Source organism: Atractosteus spatula, chromosome 7, assembly GCF_055471065.1.
Source record: "Atractosteus spatula isolate fAtrSpa1 chromosome 7, fAtrSpa1.hap1, whole genome shotgun sequence".
In the NCBI taxonomy this organism is placed as follows: Eukaryota; Metazoa; Chordata; class Actinopteri; order Semionotiformes; family Lepisosteidae; genus Atractosteus; species Atractosteus spatula.
Window position 1 is genome coordinate 24,290,889 of NC_142712.1, and position 16,163 is coordinate 24,307,051.

Below are 16,163 nucleotides of genomic sequence, written 5' to 3' on the forward strand. Positions count from 1 at the left end.
ATCAGATAGAAAAACACCTTAAATCTGAACCACATGGAATGACCTCTCTGTGTCCAGTACCACTAAGATGAGGGAGACTGGAAAGGGAGCAGCAAACCTTATTCCTGTATTATTAATAAGCCTTGCCGCTACACCTTAAACACGGCCCCTGCCCCTTAGCCACTGCATCGACATAAAACATACAGACATAAAAACAGTTGATCCTTCTGAGGGAATCCATCCAATGGCCATTTCCTGCAAAAGAGCTTGCTTCAAATCCTTAAAAGCAGTTTCTGCTGCAGGGGTCAAGGCAATTTTGTCCATAGACTACACTACCCCCCCCCTTAAGCAAGACTGTCACCAGTTAAGCTTGTTCTGAGATAGAATCGAATCTACCCAGGCTCTGTTAAAATTACACAGACCCAGAAATCATCACAGTTCATTCACAATCTTTGGTACTAGAAACCCTCAAATAGCTTGAGATCTATCCTCAGTTCCCTTTTTCCTTTACTAATCTTTTGTCTGGGATAGATCAAGGTTTCCAAACAGATTTGTGCTTTATAACTGGCATTATGTCTTTTCTTTGCTTTCTGAATTCCCTCATCAGGGAGACAATTAGAATATCATCAACAGGTGTCCCCCACCCACATCTATATTTGAAACTGTACAGTGGTTCCAATACATATTGTAACAGCTTGAGTCTCTTTTAAACAAACCCTTTGCCTGCATTAGCCCTGTAACCTCCTACTACCCGTTGGAGAATTTTAGGGGAACCTGGACACCATTTACTGGACAATGTAAGATTAGTTATTTTGTATTTAATTTCTTAGATGAGCTTAGGAAGGAGGCTTCCTCTTTTAAATGTATTATTTCATGTAAAGCTCTCTTTTCAGCTTCTGACAGGTTCTTTGTGAAATAAAGCCCATTTCTTACGATTTCTCCAGAAACGTCTGTTTTTTTACAGTAATTGGACATCGATTTATTTGGTAACTTATCCTGCTTGATTTGGCCCCCCTTGCCCTGCCAACCCGTGGGGGCACTCCCCATCTGAAACGCACGTACTTTAGCATACACTCCACTTTCCTCGCTTCTCTACTGAATCGCTCAAACTTCATATTGTCATCCTCTGTGATATCAGGAAAGCACAACTGTGGCATCTTAGCTATTATCTGGTTTAAGCCCATTCAGATGAATCTGTTTTATCACTACGGAGGTATCTTCATTAACCTCTTCATCGTTTGCTAAGCCTGAATATTCAAGCCACAGCATAACAATCCTCTCTATGAAATCTGACACATCCTCCCTCTCTTTCTGTTGACATGCTGTAACTTTCTTCCAGTCTGTCCTGGGTGGGTAGTATTCTTTCCGAAACTTCCACACCATGCTCCACCCCTCTTTATTTTTTCTCGCTACATATGTTCGCAACACGCCGGTCCGTTTTTCTCCTACCCTCCTTAGAACCATAGCTGTCTCTATAGGTTTAATACTATATGTATCTTTTAATTCCTGTAGAGCACTCCATGTTTCCTGCCTCAGGGTGAGGTACTTCCTTAGCCCAGTGATCTACATCCGCAGGGTTGAGTTTATATGTTTTACCCTGTTTCTTCCTCTATGAAAAGCATACGTCATCTTGTGAAAGGCGATCCTTGTAATCCCTTATCTACCTTATCCTTTCTTCCCGCGAAAATATTTTTTTCCTGAGGGAGGTGGTTCAGATCCGTCTCTATCCCAATCATACCATGTGTCATACCAGACACAGACACAGACACGCTCTCAGCTCTTTAGATTCATTTGTACTCACTGCAGTTCAGGAAATTCCGTTTGAAGCCGTGGAGTGGAGAAGGGACTTTTATAAACAGGAGTCCTGACCTCTTTAAAGCAGCGGTGCCTTGCTTTTCCACTCCACTGTTCCGGCGGAGTTATGTCACTGAGAGTACCCTGCTTGCATTGGCAAAACTTGTTGTGCCAGAAAAAAACGGCATCAGCTGAGCGTTTGTGTGTTGAAAGTCATCTTTATTCCTATGCATATGGAAGACTTAAATGACAACGCTTACGCTCTTTTATACAGTGAACACACATGATACAAGATACACTCCCACATGACTCTCTATTGCATTGTGGCTATATATGGTCATTCTAAAAGGCTGACCATTACATATATATTCTTTACTGCCGGCTTGCGTGACAAGCAGCCCCCTTCTGCTGAATAGACCATTTGTTCCAGGAGAGGTCACTCGGTCATTTCCCCGAGAACTATGTCAGCTGTGCATAAAGACATCATGTGGCTATGTTATCTCTTGAGACCAGATATCCTGAGATGGATTTAATAAAATATAAGTATAAAGATAAGTATATAGAAACATAGTTATCAAGATATAATAAACATTTTAGTTAATTCCCTTAATATCTTTAAGTATCTTAACAAAATATATGCTTTATAATATTTGTTTTACACAGTTAGAAATGAAATTTAGTTTGACTCTGAGGCATGGGAACAAAGCAATGACTACTGTAGAAAAAATATCAAATACATACAATCAGGTAAGAACAGGCAAAGGTTTATTCCATGTTGAAAAGTAGAGGAAAGAGAAACACAACACTTCAGCTATGGAGCCTTCTTCGGGTGTCAATAAAATAAAGTATATACATATCATCGCTCTGTGACTACACTTTTTCTATTACCTCAACCATACAATCAATAGCAAAAACTGCACAGCAGAATCAAGTTGGCATAATGAGTGACATATTTGTAAGGATAGTTAATGACTACGGTATTGTTTACTCAAATCAAGAAATAATCTACCCAGGGGTCCATTTCGAAGTTTATTTCCAAGCCAATGTGTCCACTGAAGAATGAAGAGATAAGGGAGATGCCTGGGAAGTGGGATAATAATATCATTTTCATGTTTTTGTATGTTTTTTTTTGCAAACTATGCAGTCTAGTGGCTTGACGTAGGTTTTGTGCTCAAATGTATATAAAGATGCTGCCTGTCCTTGGTCAGTAAGGGGTATGTATTTGGTAAGCTGGCTGTACGCCCAGAATATGAAAAGAACTAACTGTTGTCTAGTCTGCAACTTAGATATAATTAATTGGCAGGTGTTGCTTTTTCATCATTTGTTTAGAATATGTCATAGTAACTCTTTGTGTTTTAAGGTATAAAGGACCATCTTCAGCTACTTATTTTTTAAGTCTGGTGGTCGCAAGCCAGACTTCCATATGCATATGAATAAAGAGACTTCTGCTTCACAGACACCTGAACTTTGTCATTTGTTTGACAGTACACCACTATGAAGAAAGATATAAGATGTGAAAAAGGGGTTAACTGATTTCTTTCTGCACAATGACTTCTTGTAACACAAGCCATTCCATGTTTAGGCACCTTTGAGTTATGGCAAGGATGAGAGTTAACAGGACGTTCCATGCTTAGGCATCTTTGAGTTATGGCGAGATAGGAGTTAATTGATATGAAATTCCAAGTGCAAGATAAAGACCCCCCCCTAACTAAGGAAAGATAAAACTGACCATCAAAAGTGTTCAAGGTCTTGGGAATGTCCAAACATAGGGGGCCCCCCATTTCTATGGTAACAATTTGCGTCAGAAGCGGGTAAAATTTGCTATATAAACTGGAAGTTTTGTACCTATATTTTGAACAATACTTTTGTCTTATCGTTCCTTGTATGCAATAAACTCAGTTACTCAAACTTCATCTCAGGTTCCAGAACTTATTTGTCTGTGACTACAACTCTATCAAATCAAAGTGCTCCTATAACAGCATCTCTGTCCTATTTCCTCTCTGTCTCCACACATGTTCCTTATACGTATGCCATGCTCTGTTTTGTGTGTGAGCACCTGTGCAAGGATTCAGAAAACCTTTGTATGTATAAAATGGTTGTAACCGAGACTGCCTAGTATTCCCCTGTATGTTCGTCACTCATCTGTGATTATGCTAGTTTGTGGTCAAACGTAATGAACAAGGAGGGGTATCAGATGTCTTCATGACCTTTTCTCCATAAGACTCAGGACTGGCTTCTTTTCTTCCACCCTTCACCTCCAACATTCTAAAACTTTATAGTTTTGTCTTAATAGTGTTCCAATTGTCTGAAAATATATTTTCCCATCATCAGAATACAAAGAGAAAGCTAAAAGAAAATGAAACAATTATGGAATGCCACAAATATCACATACAGAATGTACCTTTCTTTTGTGCATGAAATTGCTCTCATCAATTACTACAAACTCCCTTCTGCCACTCAGGTACCTCTGCAGTACCTCCGAATAGCTTTCACACAGATACCCCGGACCTCCTTGGAAATGTTTTACAAGGGGCTGCTGCTCGCGGCTATGCCATCCTGAATCATGTCTATTTGACAAAGATGCAATCCTTGGGCAAATCTAATGCAAGAGTCGGTGAGAGAAAACAATATATTTGTTTATATTTGTATGTTTTCTGAATGAGCAACACCAAAAATAATATAGTACATTCTGCATACATGCCACATACATATGCTGTTAACCTTTATCAATGGTCTGTCAACATGCTTTTATTACACCATACAGTATAATTTACTTTATCTTTTTAAGTTGTAATGTTTTTAATTTTATTGGGGGGGGGAATTCCAATTTCACGCATAGGGTAGAGTGAAATAGCTGTAAGGAGTGATTCTCAGGGTCTAATTTGTCATTACAACAACAAAACAGCAATTGCCATTACAAGTCCCAAACAGCGTTTGGCTAAATCTCTAAAAATGCTTTATAACTTCACATACCTCCAAAAATGTTTTTACTTTCTGCCTGTTGAGTCGGGAGTTGCCTGTGGTGTATTTTCCATCCCCCCTTTTGGCAAACTGATGCTTGCAGGGATTTGATTTCGGTTTTTACTTCTGCCATGCCTCCATTTTCAGAGGCACATTCTTGAACCTTGACCTTTACCCAGTCTATGAGGGCTGTAATTAGTCCCCCGATTCATGTGAATAACGGTTCCATTTGTTTATTAGTAAAACAGTAATTAAGATTTCATATTTGAAACTTAGATCTTTAAGTGTTTTGTTTGGATGAATTCCTCTTTCTCATTACAGTGTTAACATACTGAAGGATCCAGTCTCTCAGTGTTTCTGTATGAATCACCTTAATTAGTTCCTGCTGTAGATCACTGGTAGTATTGTCTGTTTGTGTGGAGTGTGCATGTTCTTGCTGTGTTGGGAGAGCTTTAGACTGAAGATCTAAAGGTCCCTTGTTCTATCTCGAGTTTTGGCATTTTGGTTCATTACGCCCTTTGGTCTTCTCTCCAGCGCCCCCTGCCTAAAGTGGCACTTTTGGTTAATTATGTGAGAAATAAACACAGCTCCTTTGTATTCGCAACAAGAGCCACCAGCTGCAGCAGCAGTACTTTCTGTAGGTTTCCGTAGTGTAGTGGTTATCATGTTCGCCTAACATTTGAAAGGTCCTGGGTTCAAAACCAGGCAGAAACAAGCCACCTCTTTTCACATGCTTACAGGCCCCTAGTGACAGGCCATTTGTTTCCAATGCCTTCATGGCATCTTGTACCAAATGCATGTTCCTTCTGTACACTGAGTTGATCATTTACAATTCTGCTATGCAGAGGGACCAAGATGAGCTATGTCGACTCAAAAGCAGCTGAAAAGAACAACAGAAAGATCACAAACCCCCGGGGGCTTCTTAGTGAGCCCAAGATCTCATCAAGAAGCCAGGATATCGACTCCAGCAACAGGCCTGGGCAGACTGTTTCATACTTCGGCTACTCTCGGGGTAAACAAGTCCGATTTCTGATTGAAATGGACTCCTCTGTAAAGCGCTGTTCTTTCACATCACTTATGTGGGACAACATCAGTTGGGTGAAACCTTGCACCGAGGGAGAAGGCACTCAGGACTTTCTAAGCAATAAGAAGGAGGCTCTTCAACATCAACCCACCAACAAGAATCTGGCTGCAAATATCTGAATGTGTAATCCAATCCATTGCCCTATACGGCAGTGAAGTGTGGGGTCCCCTCACAGACCGGGAGTACACTCTGTAGAAACTCTAACCAATCTTTAGAAACATCCTCCATGTGCAGAGAAAAAACCTAACAACACGTGCGGGGCCAAATTAGGCCAATACCCACTATTAATAAACATACAGAAGAGAGTAATCAAATATTGGTTACACCTGAGAAACAAAGACCACAATTCATACCACCACTTGGTCCTGCTGATCCCAGAGTACAGCTGGTGTTGATACCAGCCAACCTCAGGACAGCACAGCTACAGCAACGCCAATCACAATCATCCAAATCACAACACTACCTTACTCACTGGAATACACCCACAACATAAACTGGAATGCTACAAGCAGCTAAAACCACAATACACACTAGCTGAATATTTGACCAACATAAGTAACAGCAAACAGAAACTGTCCTAGAGGAACTACAGACTCAGTGACCACAGCCTAGCCATAGAAACTGGACACAGTGTGTCACACCGGGGGAAAGGTTTATGTAATAGAGATAAAATTACTCACACCACACTCTCTTCTTTAATTTTCGTGGAGTTTTTCTCAGTTTCCAAGCCAGTCCGCAATCCGTTCTCTCAATTTGCTTCTTTGTTGAGGGTTTAGGCCAGTTTCTAATTAACTGCACCTTCTGTTCTTGGGGCATGATCATTCCTCTCCCCATCGTATAGCCGAGATAATTGGCTTCCTGGGTCCCTAGACAACATTTACTTGGATTAGCCGTTAGTCCTGTTTCTCGCAAAGCTCCAGTTACTGCATTCAGGTGTTGTAGGTGCTGTTCCCAAGTCGTGCTATGAATTGCAACATCATCTAATTAGGCAGCCGCAAAATCTCAATGAGGTCGGAGTATTCGGTCCATTAATCTCTGAAAAGTAGCTGGAGCTCCATGTAAACCAAACAGAAGGACCCGATACTGGTACAGCCCCTCCGGGGTGGCAAAAGCGGTCTTGGCTTTAGCATCTTCGGCTAGGGGTACTTGCCAATATCCCTTCGTAAGATCTAGCGTACTGTTATATCGGGCGTTACCTAATCACTCGATTAGCTCATCTATACGGGGCTTAGGGTATGCGTCAAACAGCGAGATCTCATTTAACCTTTTGAAATTATTACAGAACCTAATAGTTCCGTCTGGCATGGGTATCAGTACTATGGGACTAGCCCACTCGCTATGGGATTCTTCTATTATCCCCATTCTTAACATTTTTTCTACCTCTTCCTTAATTAATTTCCTTTTTGCTTCAGGAATTCGATATGGGGGCAGTCTTACCTTTTTTCCTGGTTCTGTGATAATCTTATGTTGTATGAGGCGAGTAGGAACTCTTGTAATTCTTGCTTCTGCGCTGGAGCCAGGTCCCCCATGGCGACAGCACCCGTTTCTTCTTCCAAAGGGTCAGGGGAGAAGTGGGTGAGCAGAACTTCTGCACCATGCCATCTCTTTAATAAATTCACATGGTAGATCTGATGCTGTCGTCGTTTGTCAGGTTGCTTAACTTTATAAGTGACCGGACCCACTTTTTCCTCCACCTCATAAGGTCCCTGCCAGAAGGCCAGGAATTTACATTCCGGGGTCGGGACTAATAGCAATACTTTGTCCCCTGGCTGAAATTCTCGCACACTAGCTCCCCTATTATAAATCTGCCTTTGTTGCGCCTGGGCCTTCTCCAGATTTTCCTTCAAAATGGGAACAACAATGTTTATCCTTTCCCTCATTTGTTCCACGTTCAATGACAGTCTGTAAGGGTGAAGGTTGATGCTCCCAGGACTCTTTGACTAGATCTAATAAGCCCCGTGGTCTCCGAGCGTATAATAACTCAAATGGAGAGAACCCAGTCGAGGCCTGTGGTACTTCTCAAATAGCAAACATTAGATAAGGGAGCAATTGATCCCAATTTTTGCCGTCCTCAGCATGCTTTTCAGGGTCTTATTAAATCGCTCCACTAGTCCATCTGTTTGTGGGTGATATACCGAGGTTCGGACCTGATGAATACCCAAAAGCTTACTTAGGTCTCGCATGATTGTTGACATAAAAGGAGTTCCTTGATTGGTTAAGATCTCCTTAGGAATTCCCACTCTAGAGAAAATTTGCACTAGCTCTCTAGCTATGTTTTTGGCTGTAGCGGCTCTCAGAGGAATGGCTTCAGGGTACCTCGTGGCATAGTCCACTATTACCAGTATATTGTAACGCAACAGGGGCTCAGGCGGGCGCCCTTGCCACATTAGGTCAGCCCCGCACCGTCCGGGGCTCGAACCCGGGACTCCCGCGTCACTCTGCAGGGACCCAGCCCGGTGAGCCAAAGAGAGATCTCTCTACAGCCCACTAGTTGTAGTCCTGCTATCACAGGGAAGGACGGTGACGTCACCTGCTCTGGTACGCCGGCTCTTACACAGTGCCCGTCAGCCGTAAGCGTTACACTCTCCCCCGCTTAAATCGCCGTCCCTGGCGAAGGGCTATCCCACCCCGCTTCTGACACCAATGTAACGCAACGGGGGCTCAGGCGGGCACCCTTGCCGCATTAGGTTGGCCCTGCACTGTCCGGGGCCCAAACCCGGGACTCCCGCGTCACTCTGCAGGGACCCAGCCCGGTGAGCCAAAGAGAGATCTCTCTACAGCCCAGTAGCTGTAGTCCTGCTATCACAGGGAAGGGTGTTGACGTCACCTGCTCTGGTATGCCGGCTCTTACACAGTGCCTGTCGGCTGTAAGCGTTACAATATACTGATGTCCCTTTGTAGTTTTAATCAGGGGTCCCCCTAAGTCCATCCCAATCCGCTCAAAAGGAGTTTCTATAATTGGGAGAGGAATCAAAGGGTTTTTATAATAAGGTTGGGGGGCAGTTTTCTGACACTCTGGGCATTCCCGACAATATCTCTCAATGGCTTTGTATATTCCCGGCCAGAAAAATCGAGAGAGCAGTCTCTCAGCCGTTTTCTTCACGCCCAGGTGTCCTCCCAGGAGTTGGCTATAGGCCAAGTTGAGGAGTTTTGCTTGGTAGGCTCGGGGAATAAGGAGTTGCTCCACTTCTTCTTGATCCCTCTTCTGTACCTGATAGAGGAGATTGTTTTTCACCATGAAATAAGGGTAACTCAGGACACTGTTCTCATTACAGAACTTTCCCTCAATTTTTCTCACATGTCCCCATGCATGTCTCAGATTTCCATCTTCCAACTGGGCCGTCCCAAACCTCCCTCGATGTTCTGGTGGCTTCCAGTCTGGCAAATCCATATTTAAGAATTAATCTCCCAGTTCGGAGCCTACTTCCTGTTGGTCTGCCTCTCCAGGGGAATTGGTATTGTCCTCTGAGTCTCCAGAACATGGAAGTGGACATTGCCTAGCAGACTGGACAGTATTCCAAAGCTGAAGAAAGTGGGGACAGTCTCATCCCAACACCACCGGGTGAGGCAATTTTTCAACCACCCCTACAGTCGAACTATATGTTCCTAGTTCGGTCGAAATGGGAATTTTTGCAGACAGATATACCTTAGTTTCCCCATGAATACAAGTAATAGGGATCGCTTCTGCTGGCCTGATCTCGGTGTCTTCAGGTAGTGCTGTAGAGGTCACCAGTGTCACCGTACTTCCCGAGTCTAACAAGTCCTCGACATGTTTTTCCCCTATCTTGATTTTAGCAATACGGGGTTCTTCACAGGATGGGACGCTTGCCGTGAGGTAGTTGCATTTTCCCTCTTCTCGGGTGTCCATTTGCATAGGTTCACACCAGTTGGGGCAATTACTGGCTAAATGTCCCTCTTCGTGACACTTAAAGCATCTGCGGGACTCTTTCCATGGTTGGGCCCTTTGAACCGATCTTCCCTGAAGAGAAGACTTACATTGTGGTGGACCTCGATAATCCCTGTACTTTAGTGACTGAATCTTCATTTCATTCTCCAAACTCTTGGGGTTTCTCCTCTCTTCTTTCTGCAATTCCCCTCTTTCTTCCTTAATCAAAGCTTCAGTAGCATGCTGTCGGTCCACTAAATCAGTGGTTCTCAAACTTTTTGGACCAAGTACCACCCCTAATCCAACCAAAGCATCCAAGTACCACCTACAAGTCATCATCTCATAGGAACCCCACAAATTCTCAATGACCAACATGAGCGCGCGTGCACACACACTCACACATACATATAATAAATATTATAATAATAAACTTTATTTCATATAGCGCCTTTAAAGGTGGCTTCTCAAAGTGTTTCACAGAAAAAAAAAACAGTAACAACAACTAATAAAAAAGCACCATTTCAGTGAGAGGGGTGAGCCTGTTTAGTCGAGCAAAGCAGATGTGAATTAATTTTTCGAGCCTTGATACAATTCACAACAGAGTCTAACAGATATTAAATCATCAGGCATTTTCTTGACGGCAAAGGTCTCGCGGTGGATGTTGCGATGCGTCCATTAATTTCTGGAGCAACCTCTCTAATTCGTGCAACTACACCGTTATGTCGGCTTGTCATTGCTCTAGCACCGTCTGTACAAACTCTGACACATTTTATCCAGTCGATGCCATTCTCTACGATAAATTTATTCAGAAGCTGAAATATGTGCTTTCCTGTAGTTCCTGTTGGTAGCGGCTTACAGAACAGAAAGTCCTCATGGGACGTACCCTCAAACTCGTATCTAACGTAAACGAGCAAATTGGCCAAATCGACTACAGACTCATCTAATTGCAGTGAAAAACATCTGCTCATCTTAACACGCTCTATCAGTGTACTTTTGATATAATCCTTCATTTCAATAATTATATGAGTGACTGTGTCTTTCAGGGGGAGGGGGGCAGCAGGTCGAGCTGTTTAGCAGCTTTTTCTCCACACATAATACGTGTCAGCTCTTTTGCCAACGGTAAATACGGTTCTTCAAAAATAGTGTGGCTTACCTGCTTTAGCAATCCGCAAGCTTGCATTTTTCCGCTTTTCCGTTTTTATTTCCGTATTTATTTAAAGTTTTTATTTCATGCGCATGGGAGCGAAACACAGAGACGCTCGGTGTATTTTTCTCAAATTAACTTAGAACAGTTCTTAAATATTTTTCTGTTATCTATCACGCTTTCCTGTGCTCACAAGATTACCAGCGTTCGTAGCACGTATTTCTATGCATTCCTGTGTTTACAACTTGGCATTGTTCCAAAATCACGCACATTCTCCTTCCTCCCTATTTGCTGGAGATACAGTAGCTTTTTTAAAACACAATTGGTCACTTGCATCCGTAGCACGCATTCCTATAGAGTGGTATAGAATTACAGAGTATCTCTTGTGTCCACTGAAGTATTAGCGCGCACTGTATCCCAGTACGCAGGCTGCGTATTCGACACGTTTAAAATACAAAATACAAAATATGAAAACCCGTCCCGATTTTTCAGCGCACACGACACAGTTCCAGGGTCTTTTGGCGTACCACCTGGCGGCACTCCACGTACCACTGCCGGTACGCGTACCACAGTTTGAGAACCACTGCACTAAATCAACTGCCTGGTCTAATGTCTGGGGATCCCCATCACTCACTTTTCTTTTCACATGAACCGGCAGACTCCTCACAAAGTGATCCAATACTACTCTTTCTACCACTTGCCCTGAGTTTAGTTCTTCTGCCTGGAGCCATTTTTTTAGCCAGATGTACAAGGTCAAACATTTGAGATCTCGTTGGCTTATCCATTTGATACCTCCAGTTATGGAACCGGACCACTCGTATCGCCATTGTTACTCCTAATCTCGCCAAGATCTCCTTTTTTAGAGTTTCATAGTTCTCAGCATCCTCCTCTTTTAAATCATAATAGGCTTTTTGGGCATCCCCAATTTAATAAGGTGCTACTCTCCCTGCCCATTGCTCTCTGGGCCATGCATTCCTGGAAGCTGTTCTTTCAAAAGTTTTTAAATATGCTTCCACATCATCGAGCTCTGTCATCTTTTGAAGCCCAATTTCGTCTGTCTTACTGGGTTCTCTCCCTGTTACTGAGGACCGTCTAAGTTCCTCTCCTAATCTTTGCAATTCCTCTCTCACCAAATTCTGCTCTTCTATAATTCGTTGATTCATCTCAGTTTGAATTTTATTAGCCTCCTGCTGTGCCTGTATAGCTTCTTATTGTCCCTTTAAAGCCTGGAACTGGGTTAGTGTGGCTTGGGATAATTGTTGTATCAATTGTTCCATTTTCCTTAGCGAGAGTTCACACAAACCGAGATAGAAGAGAGAAAAAAAAAACTTTTTTTTTCACAAACCCGATCAACGGGTTGCCCGCATCCTCCACCAATGTGGTGCCTCCGGGGGAAAGGTTTATGTAATATGATAAAAGTACTCACACCACACTCTCTTCTTTAATTTTCATGGAGTTTTTCTCCGTTTCCAAGCCAGTCTGCAATCCGTTCTCTCAATCCTTATTCTGTCCGAGTTCCAAAGTCCATAAAGTTCCACAAATCCGCGCCGTATCCAAATCACAAAGCGTAAACCACAAACCTTTATTTGTCCGTTAATCCGTTATCCTTAAATCCGTACAAACACCATCCTAATTCCACTATCGAGTCTAACCGCATTCACCTACTGGTTTCCGCGCTGGTTCACTGTTTCCAGGGCATATATATTTTGTTTCCTGATGAGGCACCTGTGTCTCGTTGTTTTTCTGACTGACCCCTTTCCATCTGCAGGTCAGCTGGTTTCTCTTAGCGGCCATCTTGGTCAGGTCTAAGTCAAGTATATTGAGCAGATTGTTCTTGAAATACAGTACCTGTCCTGGATGACCCTCCCTCTGGTCATCTTACAACAGGCAGACCTGACTGCCCAGAGAGGACAGGCTCATTGACTACAGCCTGGCCAGAGAAACTGGACACAGTCAGACACCGACAAATCTGACTGTCCAGAGAAGACAGGCTCAGTGACCACAGCCTGGCCAGAGAAACTGGACACAGACAGACTTGGCTGCCCAGAGAGGACGGGCTGCCAGGACAGACTGCCACTGCCAGCGGGGAGAAATAGAGACAGAGATGCACTTCCTACTGCACTGTGACAAATATTCTGGGATAAGAGAAACATTCTTCCCCAAATTTACACATCTAATCTCAGAATTTCACACCTGCCAGAATCAGGGTGCCTCTTATCAGTGCACAGGTGCATGAGTGCTTTTCAGAGTTTCATTTCTAACTCTGTTAAACAAAAATTGTAAAATTCGTTTATTGTAAATTTCGTTAAGATACTTTAAAGATACTTTGTCCAAGATTTCTGTTTTTGTATTTGCAAAATATTTTTATAAGGAATACAGTGGTTACACTTATTGTCATTAAAAGAATCTTGTTTTAAAAATGTGATCTATATTATTGCCACATTTAATGTGTGGTTTACAAAGGCTTTATTAATGTCTATTAATAGTTTACTGCAACATGATTTTGCATTAATAAGAATGAATAGGTTCACACTTTACATGAGGTGCTGCAAAGAATGTATAAAAGGCTTATCAAGCCTTTACAAATGCCTGTTAATAATATATATATATCCCAACCCAATGTGGGGTTAGTAAATAGAAAACTTGGTCATAAGGTTTAGTCTGAATGTGTTTGATGGTTCTAAGTGACAGAATACTGTAACAGCCCAATCATAAAACAACATACTGCAATTCTACCACTGTCCTGTATGAAGGGAGTCAACAGCCGGGAGCTGCATACACACTCTCTTCAAGATGTTTCCCATAAATATCTAGTATGCCTTCAGTTGTGATCCTGTAGTTGAGTAATCTGTGGATCTCTTCAAAAGGTGTTCTATAAAGCACTTAGGTGTGCCAGAGACATAGCAGAGCAAAGAGTAATATTTAGCAATACAAAAATTGACATATGTTAATGTGACATCTGTTTACTCTTTATAAAGTATGAGTTTGTGATAGATCTGTTCAATTATTTTTAATGCGTTGACACTGCTGATCATGTTGATAACGTTTATTTTGTTCCTGCAGCTTGACATTCAGCTCATTAGGCAGTTCAGTCAAGTTTGTAAGGAATCTGCAATAACACCAGTTCGAATTCAGGTCACGGCAGGACAAGTGCTCCGCTTTCACTGCTTGCAGGAATGAAGGAAAACATTGTAGCAAAGCATACTCCAAGGTTTCACCCCAAATGATGTTGCCCCACATAAGTGATGTGAAAGAACAGCGCTTTACAGAGGAGTCCATTTCAATAAGAGAACAGGAGAGACTTCTTTACACCAAGAGTAGTCGAGGTATGGAACAGTCTGCACAGGCTTGTTGCTGGAGTCGATATCCTGGCTTCTTGATGAGATCTTGGGCATGATTCACCTGAAAAAACGGAACGTATCGGGCTTGTTTATATAAAGAATTTTCTTAATTGTCTAAAAAATGGCAAAATTTATCATCAATAAGTTAAGCGCCTTGGGGCAACCTTGTTGTGAAAAAAATTGAATTGAATACCATAGACACTGTGCCTGTCTCTATAGATACCCTGTCTCCCATTATAGACTGTCTCTACTGTAGACATTGTACCTGTCTCTATTGACACCCTGTCTCCCATTATAGACTGTCTCTACAGTAGACACCATACCTGTCTCTATAGACACCCTGTCTCTCATTATAGACTATAATACAAATTACTCTTTTTCCGTCTCTCATTTGATATTTCAAATGTGGCTCATCAGATGGGTTGAATTTTTACATGTCTCCTGGTGCGCATGTTCATTTAAGAAGGAGACAGTGAGAAACTGATCACTTCTTCAGATTTTTAACAAAGCACACCGCTACTAAGTATTAAGACGTGTTCGTTAAAGCCTCTTGGTAAGAACATGCAATTGTATTGCACAGTAGACACTGATATTAAATGCAAAATCCAGCGCCACCTCCCACCTGGGAAACAGAGGAACACAATTGCAAAACTGTTACTCTCGCACCGGTAACAGACGCTTTAACTCGGCAGACGGGGTCACTGGAGGTCAAAATCACAGTGCATGGTCAGGTGATCACCCATTAAACAAGGCGCTATATTTCAGGAGCAAAAGCAGCACAAACGGTACTTCAACGGCACAGACCGGCACAAACACAGCACTAAGGAATGAGAGGGGTTTCATCGTTTGTGCTGTTTGTAGGGTGGGAACTTCACTGAGCAGGCACACTGACCTGAGGGAGAGTCAAATCTTCCTCCCGAACCTCCGCACATACGTGCACATTTTCACCCCACACACTTACAAACAAGCAGGACCATGCCCGTGTTTTTATGTTAAAAAAAAGCCTTGAACTTGATCAGGCACAAAGGACTTTCCCAGGGTGTTTCTTGAAAAGAGTATGGCACTGGGGTACTGTCGGTATGCTTGGTAAAAGCTTTCCCCACTGTGTGTTTTCATGAGCGGTCCCCTTAAAAAAACTACAACACCCAGTTGTATCCAGTCACATGCTTCTGTCTCGTCCAACCTTTGTTCTTCATTCAAAACACAAAGAAGCATGCCGGACATGAGACAACACTAGCGCTTATGCTGAACCCCAGTCAGGAAGGGATGACTCGATTACAAATGAAGACGAGCTTGTATCTAAAAAAGATGCAGTGTTGATCATTTGGTCATATTTTGGCTTCAGCAAACCGGATACTGAACAAAGAGAAGTCAGATGTAAACTCTGTCGGAAAGTTCTGGTTCTGATTTTTATAATTATAGACTGTCTCTACTGTACAAATTGTACCTTTCTCTATAGACACCCTTTTTCCCATTATAGACTGTCTCTACAGTAGACACTGTATCCCTCTCTATCGAAACTCTGTCTCCCATTATAGACTGTCTCTACCATGTACCCTGTACCTGTCTCTATAGACACCCTCTCTCCCATTATAGACTCTCTCTACCGCAGGCACTGTGCCTATCTCTATAGACACCCTGTCTCCCATTATAGACTGTCTCTACTGTAGACACTGTACCTGTCTCTACAGACTCCCTTTCTTCCATAACAGACTGTCTGTATTGTAGACACTGTGTCTGTCTCTACAGACACCCTGTCTCTCATTACAGACTGACTCTACTATAGACACTGTACCTGTCTCTACAGATACCCCTTCTCCCATTATAGATTGACTCTACTGTAGACACTGTAACTGTCTCTACAGACACACTGACTCCCATTACAGACTGTCTCTCCAGTAATAATATTCACAAAATCACACATAACTATAATACAGTGGTCAGACAGGCCCTTGATGAAATTGCCCCATTAAA

General features: G+C 42.6%; 1 pseudogene across 1 annotated transcript; it reads right to left on the bottom strand.

Moving 5' to 3' along the window:
* Positions 1 to 1,422: 1,422 nt before the first annotated feature.
* On the bottom strand, positions 1,423 to 9,686 carry LOC148830742 (uncharacterized; annotated as a pseudogene). Its single transcript, XR_016091295.1, has 6 exons — positions 9,465 to 9,686; positions 8,922 to 9,029; positions 7,256 to 7,524; positions 4,162 to 4,372; positions 3,751 to 4,044; positions 1,423 to 2,853 (listed from the first exon to the last, which is right to left on the bottom strand). The product of XR_016091295.1 is annotated as an uncharacterized LOC148830742 (transcript).
* Between the last annotated feature and the right edge of the window lie 6,477 nt (positions 9,687 to 16,163).